The following is a 15531-nucleotide window of genomic DNA, read 5'->3' as shown; positions in this document are numbered from 1 at the left end:
GGTAACAGAATTAAGTTATAATTTAATATAATATTCATATTTCAGTTCTTTAAGTTTCCTGTGACTATGTCACTTTTTCTGCATATAACAAAATTTAGACACATAACAATTCTTAATATTTTATATAGACAGAAATAAAAATAAATCTATACAAAAATATATTCATATAATTGGTGTTTTTGTTTCAAAATATTCCTTTCTACTTGAGTATAAACATATCAGCAGAAAGCAGGCTAAATATTTAATGTGATAGTCTTATGAGGAAATATAAAAGGTGAACACATGGCCTTTAATATGTTAGATATATTGAGGTGTCCCATTGAAGAAGATGAAACTACATGGCATACACATTGTTTTATAATTGGAGCTCTAAGAAAGATATAGTTTTAGAAAAGGGACAATGACAAATGCTGAAAAAGAACCTCCCCTCTTTCATCCTTTCAGACAAATATGATGCTAAATGAATGGAAATAGAACTGTGTATTAAAATATATTTTCAAGTACTCACAAATATATTTAATGCAAAATTACTAGCAGAGATGATTTGATATTCATATATAAATGTCAAAAATAATTAATATAATTAATCAAATTTACAAGGTGTTCTTATCTAATCTTGTGTATATTTATATAAAAGGTTAAAATGATTTCAATTAGTCTTCTTGTTGACTTTTTTCCATTCCTTTGACAAGACAATTAATTTTCAATAAATTGCCATGAAACACTTGTTAAGGTATAGTAGATTATGGAGTCATTGAATATAGTAATTTCTTATGATTTGACTTATTAATGTATTTATTGCAGCAACAGTTTTTGACAATTAATTAAAAATGCAACAAAACAGCATTTTGCAAAACACTATCACTAAAGTAGACACATAAACAAAAAAACAATATACAAAGAAAATATATCTTGATTGTGACAATTTTGTCAAACAAAACAGATACCATTGTTATACCACAGACAAGTACATATTTAAAAAAATCATTTAAAAACCATTTTAGTTTCTAATATTGGTGGGCACTATTAGTTTTAGTATAGATTCCATCATGAACAGTGCATTGGTATTATTGTACATGTGCTATGTTCTGATAATACAGTTGTTAACTAACATCACCACATGAACAGAATGTGCTAGAGATATAATTTAATTACTTTGCACTTCCATTTACATTTTTTCAATGTGCTCAATCATAGTATTCAAACATCAGTCTCAGCATTAAATTAATTTCTTTTTCAGAAAAAAATATTAATAATCTGCCTGTCTTCTAGGGCTCATTCCATTAATATCTTTGAATATTGGGAATATGTTGTGAATGGAGAGATTGCTATAAATAAATGCTTGCAGCAATTTGCATTGTTTAGTTAGACTTAGGAATATTTGTAGTGGCTATTATCAAAGAGTGTGATTTAATTCACCATAGAAAATATCTTGAAAGTTTATTCTCTATGAATATTTATTATGTGAACAAAAGGTCTTCTATAGAATTTTAAAAAGTAACCCAAAGTGTAAAGAATACCTAGTATTAAACAGAAGTATTTTTATTCAATCACTTTATTTTTTCAAAATCAAGAATTTTTAGTTCCAAAGTGGATAGTCCCCAGGACTAGTAACATAAAATATCAATACTTATATATGCTTAAAAACTAACATTGGAATCAGTTTATAAGAAAAATTAAGGGGGCATGCGGAAAGGAAAAGATATGGAGGGATGAAGACAATGGAAGGATGCTGTATACGTACTAATGAAGACAGCATAATGAAACCCATCAAACAGTCTTTGAAAAAGGACAGAAGAGGAAGAGGAGGAATGGAAATACAGAATTATGATGGAGGGGGTGAACTCGTTCAAGATACACTGTACACATATACAGAATTATTACAATGAATTCCCTTCATATTATAAATTTATGATAATTCAAACGTAAAATACAAAATTAAAAAAAGAAAAATTAAGCCAAGGACATTAAAAATATTTTGATGTTTTTAGCTTCCTGTTGCTTGATAGATACCTGCTTAAGCAGATACACTGCATCAAATTTAAAAGTTCTTCTATTGAGGTTTTCTTTGAAATAGTCAAATTTATAGTAAAGATGTATTTTCAAGGTTGTATTTTGTTTTTTGGGGTTTTTTTAATTAATTTATTCACATGTGCATACATTTTGGGGGTCATTTCTTCCCACTGCTCCCCACCCCTTGCCCTCGCTTCCAGGTCCAACCTGTTCTGCCCTTATCTCTAATTTTGTTGAAGAGAAGACATAAGGAATAATAAGAAAGACAAAGCATTTTTGCTAGTTGACATAAGGATAGCTGTACAGAGAGATTCCTAGCATTGCTTCCATGTACAAATGTGTTACAACCCAAGTTGATTCATCTCTAACTGATCTTTACATTGGTTCCTGATCCCCTTCTCATGCTGACCTCTGTGACTTTAAGGTTTCTGTATTAGTTCCTCTGGAGTGGGGACATCAAATCCTTTCATGTTTTGGGTTTTCTACCTGTCCCCATATCTCCTATTTGTGCTCTCCTCTGTCATGTGATCCAAGTCCAACCACACTGAGGTATTTGCCCTAGACCTAAAGTCCACATATGAGGGAGAACATGGGATTTCTGTCTTCTGAGCCTGGCTAACCTTGCTTAGAATGATATTCTCCAGTTCCATCCATTTACCTGCAAATGATAAGATTTCATTCTTCTGCACGGCTGAGTAAAATTCCATTGTGTATAAATACAACATTTTCTTGTTCCATTCACCAGTAGTGGGGCATCTTGGTTGTATTTTGAAAAAGAAAATCACATGTGTCTGCATTAAGCTTTCTTGTGAGAAGTGACAAGACATGCAAACTTTTTCTTTTCCTTTTCTACTTCTATTCTGTCAAATGGCAAAATCTGTAGAGTTACAATAGTACTTTTTCATCTGTTATCCACCAAACCTCATCTTCTTTACCCCATCAAGTCCCTACACAGAAATTTGAACAAAACTAAGTATGAATCAAGCCATAATTCTGTGTGGTTTATATTAAATGAGTCCAGAATATAGATAATGCTATAAAACTTTCATTTAATGACTTTTAGAGAAGTATAATAAAATCTATTTTTTGATAGACAGGAAATATTTTTAAATATTTGATTTGTTTGAACATTGTACAAGAGAGTGATCCTTGCTCAATGTTTGCTACTCATATTTGTTGTTAAAGCAAACCAGAGAGTACCACCATAAATACAGAACTCATGTTTCTTTTGAGAAGGAACTATTATATGTCAATATCACAAAAACTAATCTCAAGACATCATGTCATTTTAGAAAACATTGAAGATAAGCATGATTTATTTTTTAAAAAGCTACAAAAATACTTTCTTATGTCTCAGGAATCTAGCAGTGAAGAAAACTAAAAATTACTTAAGGCCTACAATATTTATTCAATTAATCCACTTATTAGTGAGATAGATGTTTGTTGGCAAAAAAGTTAAAGACACAGTTCTTTTCTTGAAGTAATAGCAAATGGATGAATGAAAAATTTAAAGACTAGGTGATATGCTCCCAGATGAAGAGAACTGAAAGGAATGCTATCAAACCATACACTGCTAAAATACATTTGGAATCTGTCATGTATGGAAGCTATCATGATACTCATTTTATAGAAGAAGGATCTCTGGCAGATCAAGAGTCCTGATTTTCTTAAGATTGCAAGTGGTAAATCTAGACTTTAATCCCAGCTAAAATAGTAAAACATTCACACTTTGTCATGATCCAGCACAGTCATCTCTTTTATTGTCTGATTTTGCTTCATTTTCTTCTCTAGAGTTATTAGGTCAGTAAGCCAGATTCAGAATATGTGTTGCTCATAAATTTTATATCCGAAATATTACCTTGTTTAAGAATATCTTTTCTTCTCTTACACTAGTCACCATTTAATTCAGTAAATAGAAGTTAACAGTACGTTTGTATTTAAAGGATAAGTCTATGAAAACACATTGAAGTTACCAAAATATAAAACTGAGGACTGTTCCCTGAGACCCTGTAGTGTGTACTTGTACTCATTATCACCTCACATGTTTTTGGCTCTTGATCATTTAGTAGACATATACAAGTGCTTGTCTCGTCTCGTGGGATGTTCTTGAGTTCTATTACAATGAAATTGCTTAAAAATAATAAACCCCCATATTTTTCTTCTTAAATTGTGCAAAGAAATAACTCTAGTGGCTGAAAGCTAATACAAAGACTTTTGGGTGTGGCTCAATTATGCCCTGAGGAGTGGTGAAGAGTAGGGAGACTCATAATTGAGCATAATACATTTATAATTTCTTGTATTTTCTTATTTTTCCTGTATATCTCAGATTGATAATTAAAAGGCTAGCAACACAAAATCACCAGTGAACACTGATTCTATTTTATTACTATTTTTCCCTTTGGGCCAAGCACAAATTTTTGAAAAGCTCCAACAGAGAGCTGCTCTCTCTAATCAAAGGACCAAGAAAGTACCAGATTGCCTACCAAGGCAGAATTTTTTTGAAAGCCTCCACTCTTGTTTCAGACAAAAACCAGAACAACAATTGTTACTGTGGCTATGCCTGTGCCAGGAAAACTGAAAAAGGAGTACAAGGTCCAGCATCACCTCTCCATGACAATGTGCCTCTCTGCTGTGGTTATTTATGAGAGGAAAAGCCAATTATAAAGCTTTATCTGTGGTGACAGGGCCTGCATGGGAGATCATGTTTCCCTTTCTTTAGGTGTTGGTGCAAGGCCTTGGGGGAGCAGCAATGACGCATTGTTCCCTCCTTCACAGGGACATGTCAGCAAAGGCCTACAGGGGAGTACTGTCACTCACAGGACGGAATCTTGAAGAACCTCTCTTGTTGTTAGGTGTCCGTGGAGGCTGTGTGGAGATCCTGAGTATCTGTCTACCTCTAGATGTAACAAGGCAACACTCCCCAAGCTAGCACCACAGCAATGTCAGAGGGAAGGAAGCCAAAAGAAATCGCTCAAATAAGGTCCAGAGTCTTAAAATATAATGCTCCAAATAGTCAAGATTCAATTTAAAACAATCAGTCCAAGAAATAGGAACACCTCAAACTCAATAAGAAAAGAGTGTAAATAGATGACAATATTGAGAAGACAGAGATATTAGAACTATGTCATAAAGATTTTGAAGTAGTCTTGTCCTATAATTTATACTTACAACAAATGAGAATAGTCTCACAAGACATAAAGTCTCAGTAAAGAAACAAAATATAAACCAAATGGCAACGTTATTTTTTTTGCAATTTATAAAAACACTTTATTTTGTTTTAATCTCTTTTTAAATTTTTAATTCCCCCCCCTCCACTGATTCCTGGAACAGTTTCTATATGTATCATTTTTACATTTGCATAGGTGTGTATACGTTATTTGCACAGAATTCATCCTCCTTCTCCCTCACCGGTGCCTATCCCTCTCCTTCCTCCCATCCCCCTTCCTCCACAGAACCTGTTATACCCTCCTTTTCTCCGGTTTTGCAGAAGAAAGAACATTGAAGATAAGAACAGAAACAGGACATTTTTGCTAGTTTGAGATAAAGATAGCTACAGAAGGAGTTCCCATGTGCTGTGTCCATGCATATATGTATTACAGCCCCAATTTGTTCATCTCTTCTGGTACTCTTTACTCCTCCCTAGTCCACTTCCCATGGTGTCTTGGCTAGTTTAAGATTTCTATATTTGTTCCTGTACATCAACCACATTCAAGTGTTTTATTTCCTTCTCTGACTCTATGCTTTCCTTGCTACAGCCTCCCCTTAGTGTGACCTATGTCCCATAATATTACTACATTTGTTTTAAGTCTATAATCTGCATATGAGGGAGAACATGAGACTTTTGGCCTTCTGAGCCTGACTAACTTCACTTAAGATGATCTCCAGTTCCATTCATTTAGCTGAGAACAACAAAATTTCACTTTTCCTTGTGGCCGAGTAACATTCCATTATACATAAATACCACATTTTCTTATTGCATTCATCAGTAATGGGGCATCTAAGCTGTTTCTATAGCTTAGCTATTGTGGATAGTGCTGCAATAAACATGGGTGGTTGTGGGCTGACTCATAATATTTGGAGTATATCCCTAGGAGTGGTATTGTTGGATCATATGGCAGATGTATTTTTAGTTTTTTAAGAAGGCTCCATACTGTTTTCCATAGTGGTTGTACTAGTTTATATTCCCACCAGCAGTGTATGAGGTTTCTTTTTTTCCCCCACATCCTCACAAACAATTGTTGTTGGTGTCTTTGAGGATAGCTATTCTAACAGGAGTGAAGTGGAGTCTTAATGTGGCTTTAATTTTCATTTCCATTATGGCCAGGGATGGTGAGCATTTTTCATGTTTCTTAGCCATTCGGACCTCTTCCTTTGAAAAGGTTCTGTTCAGTTCATTTGCCCAAATGAAACTTTACTTCAAATGGAAACTTTCGACCAAATATAAACTTTAAAACTGAAAATAAAATTCAATAGATTGAAGAAGCAACAGAATGGAGAGGATAAAGAAAAGAATAATAAATGAGAAGGTGGGAGTATTGAAATTGTCTGATTTCAAGCACGGAGAGAAAGTGGAGAGAATTTAAAATAACCTGTGAGACTACAGCAAAGAATCGAACATTTAATCATCGTGTCCCAAAAGGAGGGAAGAAAGAAGATGAGGCAAAATAGTACTTGCAGAGGCAGAAATAGTGACTAGGCAGCCCCCATTTGTCAAAAGAAATAAACCTAAATATTCTTTGAGGAAACTCCAAAGAGGAGAAATCCAAACAAATCCATACCCAAACACATCATAGTTAAGCTTCCAAATACTAAACACAGTGAAAGAAACTAAGGAAGTGAGAAAAAAAGATGATGCCTTATCTATAGGCAACAAAAGCTAGTCTGAAAAAGCCACATACTGTATGATTCCAACTATTTAACATTTTGGAAATGCAAAACTATGGAGACAATAAAAAGATAAGTAGTTGATAGGGAAGTCATAAGTATTTTTCAGTACAAAAAAGAAATTCAGGGTAGAGATGATATTCTGTGTGGTGCTATAATGATAGACATATGTTATTATACAGTTGTCAAAGCCTGTAGAATGTACAGCTCAAAGAATAAACAATAACTATGGACTTTAGTTAGAAATAATGTATCAACATTGGCTCATCACTTGTAATAAATGAATCACATTTTTGCAAGATGTTAGGAATAGGGGGAACTGTTTGAAATGATGATGTGCTAGTACACCAAAAGTCTCCATATTTCTGTTGAATTTTTTATAAACTTCCTAAAATTAAAGTCCCTTTATTTAAAAATATAGGTATGTATAATAGACTCTTGTCTACTTTTTAAATCTTGGCATTTATTTACTTAAAATATGTGCCACATGTTTGGAATTTGCACATTGAATTCAGTTGTGTAAAAAGTAAGTAACATAATTTTCAGAAATTTAGTCCACTCTTGAAATCTTTATTTTGGGCTTTTCTTGCACCATATTTGCATTGGATAAAGAAAAGAAGATAGCTAAACTTGTAAATGATTTTTAATTGATTTTCAATGTATTTACTAATTAAAATTTAAGACCATCAGCATATCTGGACTTTTCTTCCTAAATTTACTGTGACTTCTCTTCCCTTGATGGGCATTAGTTTGTAATCTTTCCCCTTTTTTTTATGTTTTTGTGGGAATGCAGATTAAACTCAGGTCCTAGCACTTGAGTTCTAGTTCCTAACGAACCTCTCTACAACCTGAGCCATGGTTGTAGCCCTTAGTTTGACATCTTTGAAAGTGGCAGGCAAGATAAGGAGATTTGGGCAAGGAGTGGGCAATATTTATAAATCCATAGACTATCCTGTAATTCTTGCTGCTGTTTGTGAGGTGGGAGTGATGTAGCTCCAAAGCATAATCATTTCATGTGATGTCCATGGATCTGTTTATCTATTCCTTTACAACAATGGTTGCACCTGTTGCCGATGTCAACAATCTTAGGCTTAGCTTCTATAATCTTAGCCTCCCTTTTCACTTTCCCTGGCCTCTTATAGAATGAATCTTCTTACTGGGTAAGCATCTTTGCCTCTCCATCAGACATTTCTAATATATTTACCAAGTGCCATGTTTTTCTCCTATCCCTAGGAAGCAGCATTTCCTAAACAAAAGGGGTTTTTCTATTATTTGTAATTCAATGCCAACAGTTAGGAACTCCTCACAATCTGAATGTCATCTCTTTCTTGCTTTTATTCTATTTTCCTGTCTTCTATGTATCATCTGTACAGCACTTGGGAGGATTTTCTTCTTGTAAACTTGGAATGTCCTTTATTCATATTCTTAATTCACTATCTTGTAAATAATTCTGGGGGAAACCTCTTAAATTTCTCCTGGATGTACATTCAACATCTGATAGAATTTATAAGAGTTCTTCATGTCTTAAAAAAAGGATCATTTTCAATAAGCAGTTTAGATTTAACAAATAAGAAAATATACAGAATCCCACAAATGTGTAAAAATAAATAAGATATATTGAGTCCTTTTTTACTCTGCCTTCTGTCTTTATATCAATCTTTAAAAAAAAGTTCAAGTATGCATTTCTAATACAAACAAAATTTAAAAATAAATCAGAGCATCTAATTGAACATTTTAAGCAAGACAGATTATTTTGTGAGTTGTTCTTTAGAATTTCACAAAATTACATACATGGGGTCTCTGAAATATATTAGCATTTGGTGAATTCATTTCTAACTGTAACTTTCAGTAGGAAGAAAAATAGATCTCTGACATGCAATCTCATTAATACTACAGTCTGTTTTCCACCTTTCTACTTGTCCCTTTGAATGAAATGTGAATTTCTGTTTCAGTTTTTATAATAAGGAAAGGTGCTTTTCAAAATAAAAACTTGATTATGCTTAGTTTTGTTTTCAATATTGTTGGATTAATTTTTTCCATTGATACTAAAAAATAGGGGAATAGATTTTGGAACTTGGTTATTGCAGAGACATTTATTTTGTGAGCCCGATGGCAAACTGTCTAAGAAATGATAGCCCAAGGTCAAGCTTCAGTCTTCCTTGGAAAGTAAACAATGAATCTTTTTGAAGCATTTTGACAGGAAAACAATTGTTTCCGTCTGAAAGAACATGAGTGTGGGATGTGTACATTTTAGTTCGCAAGTCAAAATACAGAAACAGTGGTGACTTTTGCCTCTAACCTAAGTAACCCAGAGATGATGGTTCAGGGCATTTTAAGTGGAGTTAACATCATAGCACAGTTTTTCTCTTCTTCATTCTTATGGGAAGACTTGTGGTAGTTCAAAATCATTTTGTTCAATATATCCTAAAGGAGGAAGCACCCTCCTCGAGGTTCATTGAGATACAACTCGTAATCTAAAATTCAAGTTTTCATCTTTATATATCCTACTAAATGCAAATGATTTTTTCCCACTTGAGAAAGGAGTTATAAAAACATCCAAAAATTTTGAATACTAATAACATGATAAAATGCTTTTCCCAGTATATGTCTTCCATAAATATTTATTGGATTTAGCTGAATTTATTTATCTGTTTTATTTTATAATAAATTAGATATTGCTGCTTATAAATTTTTAAAATAATGTTAAGTTTATGGGATCAACTATAAGCTATGAACAAAAATAAATGGTGTGACATTTTGTGGGATATTCTTGCATTTTAGTATGTGAAACTGGAGTAAGAAATGTAGAAAGGTTCTAATGGCTTTTTCAAGCACAGGACAAGAAAGGACAAAACAAAGGAGAAATGTATATGACTAGGGAAGTAATTAACAATTAAGAACCATCATTAAATATATGAATAAAAACAATAACTGAACAGCAAAATAAATCCAGGTTATAAAATTCTTCTCAGCCCAAACAGTTATCAGATCTTCCTTAATTGTAGTATAATAGATGTCTCCTCAGGAAAGATTTCTTTCCACATACTAGCTCAGTTAATTGAATAACTCTATAGGTTGTAAATGCCTTCAATGTCATTTTCTGAATTAAACTGTATATTTTTGGCACAAATAAATGCTATTTATATTATTCACATAGATTCAGTAATCTAACATAATAGGAATGAATCTATGTTAGATGACTAAGGGATTATGGTTCATAAAAATTCACTTTTTAAACAGAAAACGTGGGCTTTTATGTTTCTAGATTTCATTGGACGTCCATAAGTGTAGTAATTTGTGAATATTAATGAATGCTTATAAACTCAGGTCAATGAATATTTCATAAGCATCCACTCATGATTCATGACAATTTCATGAGTGGTAGTAAGTTCATATGAGCACTTTATTAGGAACATTTTATAATACATGTAGTAAAACTGAGATTATTTAGGTCATATTTTTCACATTATATACTTTGATGACATGTATTTTATTTGTACTAGCAGTGACAAAGTTAAATGTTGAAAACAAATTGTCATGCCGAGGCAAACATAGCAGAGATAGAGAGTACACTAAACATGATTTTGACAGAATTGATTTCTAAACCAATGTGTTTTATGTTCCAGACATTTTAGCGATCTTATATGGTCACTGGGTGTGTTTTAAGAATTGAATTTCAACTGTTGGGGAAATGTGTCACATTATTAGGTTATTTTTTCAATGATAAAAGTGTATGAATGTCACAATATTTGAAATCAGAGAATAATAAAAATTGTATTTTTATGATCATCATTATGTACTAAGATTATTTGACTGAAAAGTGACAGATAAGTAAAAAGTTGTAAATGCAGAAATTTCAAAAATTATATTGAAAACCTTTACCAATATGAGCCCTTAAAAATGACCTGCTAATTTTGCTTTTTTATTAGCATATATTCATTGTACAGCGGCGATTCGTTGTGATAATTACAAATAACATTACATTGTACATTGCTTATGTTGTCTCCACCATCTCCCCTGCCCCATGCAAACCTTCCCACCCCACTTAAAGCAATTGCAAAAATTTCATGGATCTATTTCATATATGTATATGAACCCCATCAACAATATTCTCTTACCTTCATCTCCTCCTTTCACCCGCCCCTTCCCACAATTATACCCTACAACATACCTATTTTACAGTCTTGTCTTTCATTATTAATTTCAAAGTCAATGTTGAAAGGGGTTTATTGATGTATCCCAACTATGAATATACTTTACTTTGTTCAATCCAATCTCCTCTTCTACTCTCCCTTACCCCTTCCCTCTCATCCCCCATTATTCAACCGCTTTTGGTACATATCATTATATCCTCTACCTGTACAGAGGTAATAATATATTGGAATATTGTTGAGGTTCTATCATTCTTTTCTTTTCCCTCTTCCCCCAAATTCCACAGAGTAGTTGCATCATTACAAGCATGTTGTACATGTAAATGTGTTCATGATCATGTTTGTTTTTGTGTATACATTTATCTTTTAGATCTATCTTCCTTATTTGAGAGAAAACATGCAACCTTTGTCTTTCTGAACCAGGCTTACTTCACTTAACATGATGTCCACCAATTTCATCTATTTACTTTCAAACCACATAGCTTCATGCTTTCTTATGACTGAATAAAATGCTACTCTGTGTGTGTGCATATATATAATAATTCTCAGGCTTTATAATTTGCCAATAAATTTACACACACTACAGCTTGCATCCAATAACTACCATACTTGATTTCTTATATTCTACCAGTACTCTTATTGTTTCTTAATGTTATTGAAATTTAGATATTAATAAATTACATTTTATCTGTGAATGTCAGCACTTGGGAAGCTGACGTAGGAGATCACAAATTCAAGGTCAGCCTGAGCTACATGGCAAGACCTTGTCCAAAAAACTAAGTATAACAAATAAATAAATAACCCTTTCTCTACTAAAAACTTACATTTTAAGTTACTATATGTCTTGATATACCAATTTTTATTAAAATGTACATATATTTGTATTTATATCTATATTTAGCTATCTATCTATCTATATTTTTTTAGCAGAAACACAGGTTGGACTCAAGACTTCACACTTGCTAGGCAGGAGCTCTACCATATAAGCTACTCCAGAAGTATATGAAATATATTTAAAAACTACAAATGTTCAATCAAATCTTTAAAAGTATGTGCTTAACTTTAAGTGTGGCCTTTATTGTTTCCATTAGAAAATAACTGATACATTTATCACGTAATGTAAATAAAAAGAAAAGTGAATCTCTGACAGTAAACCATATTCAACTTTTTAGTGAATCACACCTCCCTCTCATCAGACCCAGGAAGAATTAGTGCAAACTGATGAGTGAAAAAGTTATGAATAGTGACAAATTTTTTACCTAAGTAAAGTGAAATAACTATTTTCACCTCTACCAAATTACATTTTCCAGTAGTATAGAATATTTAATGAAATGATCAAACATAGAAGTGGAAGAAAATATTTAAATGACTGAAAATTTTCTTCAAAACTAAAATACTTCATAAGGTAAAGAAATGTTGTTGGGTGCAGTGGTTCACATCTAGAATCTCAACACTTGAGAGATTGTGGCAGGAAGATGGTGAGTTCTAGGCTAGCGATGACTACATAGTGAGACTGTCCTATAAATAAAATAAAACATAACAAAATAAAATAAAATAAAGAGTGAAGAAATGAAAAAGTTCATGTGAATACTTTTGAAAATTAACATTATTAGTTTATTGGATATATTTTATTATATTGACCACTGATGGCAGCTAAAAGCCTGATTTAAAAATCTCCACTTGTCTTATATAATTGTGATCAAACACTTCTACACAAAGTCACAACTATTTCTTTACTCACAATTCCAAAACAAACAAAAAAATAAGCAAAATTCTCTGATTACCGCTATTCAAATCATGTATTAGTAAATATTTGCTTTCTGACTTTTAAGAGCTGGAGAGGTGGCTCAAGTGGTAGAGCATGTACCTTGCAACTGGGAGGCTCTGAGTTTGAACACCAGCAATGTCAAAAAGAAAAGAAAAAAAGAAAGAAAACAGATTGTATGAGCAAAACATTTTTATGATTGACTACTCAAACTATGACTATTCATTTGCTATTGTTGTGTTAATAAACCATTTCATTTACCAGTGTCTTAAAAACCACTTTTTATTTCCACAAATCTCTGTGCCTACTGGACAGCTCTGCTTATTTAGGCCGTGCTCTGTTGACTTTAACTGGGCTTGCCTGTGCACCTGAAGTCAGGTGCCAGGTAATCTAGAGCTAGTAGAACTAGGATAGTCTGACTCTTATGACTGACTGTTGGAGTTACACATCAGCCTGCATGATGGGATTGTTAGGATCATCTGTGCATCATTAGGCAATGGGCTTCCCTAGGGAGATGTATTTCAGTAGTACCAAGTAAGGGCAGATCTCAATGGAAATCACTTTCTAAGCTTTTGCTTCTGTCACATTTACTACTTCCCTCTTTGCCAAAGCAAACATGGCTTTGCTCAGAATTCTGCATGTCTGTGCTAAGAATCAGGGTGGCAGACAGCTATGTGAGCACATAATGCAAAAAGTGGATCAGGTGTAGCAATTTATAAGTAAATTTGTACTCTTAAATAATTTTGATTTCTCTAGCAAATATGCATGATATTAAAGGTTTTTACAAATGACTAGACTGTTATTGAAAGTAAAGCTGTTTGATGACTTGGCTGTGAATATAGACAGAGTGAAATTAACAATAAAAATACAGCCAACATAACTGGGTATTGTCCAGAGCTAGTGTACAAACTGATGTTTTCCTTCAAGAAATGTTTGCCTCTCAATTTTGGTCCCAGTGTAAACATTCATAAGCTATTAAGTGCCCGAGTGATTTGAAATACAAACTGATCCAGCAGGCAAGGAAAATAATGCCAACAGGCTATGAAGTAATATCCAGATGACCAGATATGGTGTATAGATGTAACAAAACTATGATTTCTGAAAATCTACAAACATTTAGAAAATTAGCTTCAGAATAAAATGGAGCATCTGTACAGATGGCATTTAGACAATTAATAAGGGCATAAATAATTACTTTTTAATTCTAGGAAAGCATTTCCTTCAGTTTAGCATCACAGCTCAACAGAGTGAGTCTTAGTATGGCAGACCAAAGACCAAACACCACAGTCAATGATTAATATTTAATACTTCAGACATTTTTGAGTTTTTTAATGATGTAATTTCTTTATGCACCATTTGTGTAATGGAGATACTATTCCTAACTTACTAGGATAATTGCAAAAAATGAACAATGAGTATTTTATGACATTTAAAAACTGAAAAATGCTACATATCTTTTGCTCTACTGTATTTAGATTGGTACGTTTTTAAGACATCATCCATTATCGAAGCAATGTTAATACAAGTGTTCCAGTAGAAAAAAAGACATTAAGGCTATGAAGGTGCTATAAAGGTTTTTCACCTTTTACTTTACTAAATACTCAAGAAAACCACCTATATAATGGAGTCATGTAGCAAAGGACAGAATTTTTTCCAAACTAGAGTCAGATTTCCAGAAGATGCAAGTTCAAAACTGAGTAGCCACAAAAGTATCTAGTCAAACACCATAATTAGTTAGTATTATGGCTAAATTTACATTATGAAAACTGTGCATTCACATACAAATTAAGAAACAAGCACTTAGGATGTTGTTTTTATTAAAGACCATTAGCTAAAATTTCTGACACAGTAATTCAGAGTATATATTTAGACATAAATTTTGAAACAATGGTTCCCAAATAAATGCCATTGAATATTTTTAGATAATCTACATTTTGCACTTTCTACTGAAAACTGACTGCTGATGACATTTTGTGAGTGAATATCAGAAGCTTTTTGACAGAATTGTGTGTGTGAGTGTGTGTGTGAAAATGAGACATCTTAAATAAAATAGTTTCTTCTATGGAATGTTGTGTAACTGTATACATTTGATCTGTGGTTTTAGATACTTTAAAATAAACTCTTAGTGCTTAATATGTATTGGACAGTCTTTTCATAGTACTAAAATCATTCATTCAATAAGTTCTCATGGTACATTATGAAATGGCATGTTAACACTACTCATTTTACACTAAGAAAATTAAGTAGCTTTTTCAAATTCATACAGTTATCACACATTGAAATAAAAAAGTTGATCTCTGGGTGTTTTACAAAAGTAGTATTTAGTTTGAAATTCAAGTGGCTTATTTGTGAGTGTATATTCTAACCTTTGGTACATTGTTCCACTCTGTTCACAAAACTGAAATGCATCTATTGGAAAAGTACTCTGAATGGTGACTTTATCTCATATTGCTTTTTTACTTTCTGTTTCTGGTCTTTAAAATGTCCTTAATTTTAAACTAATTTTTGATATCTTGAAACACCTATTCTCTTTACCTTTTGTTCATTTTTTTCTAGCTGTTCCCTATCATTAGGTTGGTTGGCAATATCTTTCTTTACCATTCCTACCAGCAGAGTGCTTACATTCTATTCACTCAATAAAAAGGAATCTAATTATTTAGCCAGATTGCATTTCTCAATTACTACTATTTCTATCTTTGTGGGCTTACTTTTAACATC

The sequence above is a fragment of the Castor canadensis genome, chromosome 9, assembly GCF_047511655.1.
Source record: "Castor canadensis chromosome 9, mCasCan1.hap1v2, whole genome shotgun sequence".
In the NCBI taxonomy this organism is placed as follows: domain Eukaryota; kingdom Metazoa; phylum Chordata; class Mammalia; order Rodentia; family Castoridae; genus Castor; species Castor canadensis.
This window is presented reverse-complemented; position numbering follows the sequence as displayed.